Raw genomic sequence first — 3,421 nt, 5'->3', positions numbered from 1 at the left:
TTGATCCGAACAGTGACTGAGTCAGTGGACGCCTGACTGAGCATGGGATTTAGCCATCTGGTTCTCCACTGTTGAGTGGTGTTTCAGACCAAGAAATGGAACCAAGGAGCCCCACTGCCACTTGGACTCCCAAAACTCTCATCCCATTGCCCTTGGTGTCAAATTAAGGGGCATACTATCTGTAAACCAAGACCTATTGCAGTAGAACTGCTATTTCCTTCTGTGATTGATCCCCAGGTGAGGTGCTTGGGGTGAGACCCCATGGAGGTCAGTGGTCACCATTATAGTGAGGGCAAAACAAACCCTAGTCCCAAGCAGTGCAGCTGCACTGTCTTATGGAAGCTTTGGTGGTCAAGTCTGGGAAATCACAGAGGTATAAAATCTTGTGTTTTAGTGCCATCTACTGGAAAACAGTAGAAAGATCTATTCAGAGAAAAGTGCTATAGAAGGCCGTTAATATAGGCCAGTGGTCAGCAAACTCATTAGTCAACAGAGCCAAATATCAACAGTACAACGATTGAAATTTCTTTTGAGAGCCAAATTTTTCAAACTTAAACTATATAGGTAGGTACATTGTTATTAACTTAATTAGGGTACTCCTAAGCTGGCCTTTGCTAAAAACGTCCTCAATCTGATTGAGGTACGTTCGCTGATGTTGACCCCTTCCAACTCTCCCATCCACACTCGTCTTGTATACTTGTTTCGTCTATCTCTTTTCGTTCATTCTCATTATATGTCCAAACCATCTCACCGTACCTTTCTCAATCCTTGACACTACATCTTCTTTCACTGCACAACGTTCCCTGTACGCGCGCACCTGCACGTGGTATTTTGTGGAAGAGCCACACTCAAGGGGCCAAAGAGCCGCATGTGGCTTGCGAGCCGCGGTTTGCCGACCATTGATATAGGCAGATATGGATGCCAGACAAAGAAAAACATCAAATAACATGGATGTAAGGAGGTGTTCAGAAAGAAAATGAAAAGCCCCAGAAAGCAAGCTAGAACACATGGAAATATGTGATATAAATGACAAATCTCAAGATTGGATTTCAGTTCTGAAAATACTCAATGAGATGCAAGAGAAAATAATGGCAGGCAATTCAGTGCACTCAGAAAACAAATCAATGTACAAAATTAGTACTTTAACAAAGAGATGGAAACTTTAAAAAGGAACCAATCAGAAATCGTATAAATGAAGCATGCAATTAAGGAGATTAAGAGTAAACTATGAGTATAGAAAACAAAGCCAACCAGGAGGAAAATATTAGTGATATCAAAGATAAGAAAGTAGAAATGACATAGAAGGAAGGAGAAACCTGAGCATAAAGAAAAATAAAAGCTCTAATGAGAACTTTCTGAATCCATCAGCAAATGCAATATTAGAATTAGTGGCATTCCAAAAGAAGACAAGAGGGAGCAAGGAATGTAGAGTCTATTCAAACAAATAGTGGATGACAACTTCTAAAACCTAAAGAAAGAACTAGATCCTCAAATCCAAGAAACAAACAGAACACCTAGTTACCTCAATCTAAAGAGGACATCTGCAGGGCACTTTGTATTAAAACTGTCAAAAATTAATGACAAAAACAATACAAAGATCAATGAAACCAAGAGCTGGTTCTTTGAAAGGATAAACAAGATTGATGAACTTCTAACCAGACTCACCAAGAAGCAAAGAGAGAGGACCCAAATAAACAAAATCAGAATTGAAAGAGGCAAAATAACAACAGATTCCACAGAAATACAAAGGATTGTTTAAAAAAGTCCTATGAACAACTCTATTGTAACAAACTAGACAACCTGGAGGAAATGGACATATCCCTAGAAAAATACAACCTTCCAAAACTTAATCAGGAAGAATCTAAAAATCTCAATAGGCCGATAACTATGGAGGAAATTGAAGCAGTCATCAAAAAGCTTCCAGCAAACAAAAGCCCGGGACCAGATGGCATCACAGGAGAGTTTTACCAAACATTCAAGGAAGAACTAAAACCTATCCTCCTCAGACTATTCCAAAAAACTCAAGAGGAAAGAACACTTCCAAGCTCATTCTATGAAGCCAGCATTATACTAATACCAAAACCTGATAAAGCCAACACAATGAAAGGGAATTAGAGTCGAATATCCCTCATGAACATAGATGCCAAAATCCTCAACAAAATTCTAGCAAATCGAATGGAGCAGTACATCAGAAAGATCATACACCATGACCAAGTGGGATTTATCCTGGGGATGCAGGGATGGTACAATATCCACAAATCAATAAATGTGATACATCACATAAACAAAATGATATATAAAAATCACATAGTCATGTCAATTGATGCAGAAAAAGCATTTGACAAAATCCAACACCCTTTCTTGATAAAAACCCTCAGCAATGTGGGAATAGAGGGATCATAACTCAACATAATAAAAGCCTTATATGACAAACCTACAGCCAAATTCATACTCAATGAGAAAAAACTAAAACCATTTCACCTAAGAAAAGGAATGAGACAGGGACTCCCACTTTCACCACTCCTGTTGGACACAGTTCTGGAAGTACTAGCCACAGCAATTAGAAAAGAAGAATAAATAAAAGGTATCCAAATTGAAAAAGAAGATGTAAAACTGTCATTATTTGCAGAGGATATGATACTGTACATAGAAAACCCTAAAGACTCCATCAAAATATTATTAGACTTAATAAATGAATTCAGCAATGTAGCAGGATGCAAAATTAACGCCAAGAAATCTATGGCATTTCTATACACCAATAGTGAATTTACAGAAAGAGAGACTAAAAAAAAACCAATCTCATTTATCATCGCACAAAAAAAAATTAAGATACCTAGGAATAAACTTCACTAAGAAGGTAAAAGACCAGTACTTGGAAAACTACAGGACACTGAAAAAAGAGATAGAGGAAGACATAAACAGATGGAAGAATATATTGTGTTTATGGATTTGTAGAATTAACATCATTAAAATGTCCATACTACCCAAAGCAATCTATAAATTCAATGCACTCACCATTAAAATACCATCGGCATATTTCACAGAGCTAGAATGAACTTTCCAAAAATTCATCTGGAATAAAAAAAGACCCTGAATAGCTGCAGCAATCCTGAGAAAGAAGAACAAAGTAGGAGGGCTCTCAATACCAGATATCAAGCTGTATTACAAAGCCACTGTTCTCAAAACTTCCTGGGACTGGGACAAGAACAGACATATAGACCAATGGAATAGGATAGAGAACCCAGAAATGCCAACAAACCATTATGCTCAATTAATATTTGATCAAGGAGGCAAGATCATACAATGGAGTCAAGACAGTCTCTTCAATAAATGGTGGGAAAATTGGACAGATACATGCAAAAAAAATGAAACTAGACCACCAACTTACACCATACACAAAAATAAACTCAAAATGGATAAA

At 37.5% G+C, this 3,421-nt stretch overlaps 1 long non-coding RNA gene across 1 annotated transcript in view; it reads left to right on the top strand.

Moving 5' to 3' along the window:
- LOC106726707 overlaps positions 1 to 3,421 on the top strand; it is a 14,820-nt gene that overhangs the window by 8,056 nt on the left and 3,343 nt on the right. The window contains exon 2 of the long non-coding RNA XR_001362788.1: positions 343 to 355. This is a non-coding gene — a long non-coding RNA (uncharacterized LOC106726707). The remainder of the gene's footprint in view (positions 1 to 342; positions 356 to 3,421) is intronic.

Source organism: Myotis brandtii, unplaced genomic scaffold, assembly GCF_000412655.1.
Source record: "Myotis brandtii unplaced genomic scaffold, ASM41265v1 scaffold305, whole genome shotgun sequence".
Taxonomy (NCBI): domain Eukaryota; kingdom Metazoa; phylum Chordata; class Mammalia; order Chiroptera; family Vespertilionidae; genus Myotis; species Myotis brandtii.
Note: the sequence above shows the minus strand (reverse complement) of the source record. Positions and strands in the feature narration are given on the sequence as shown.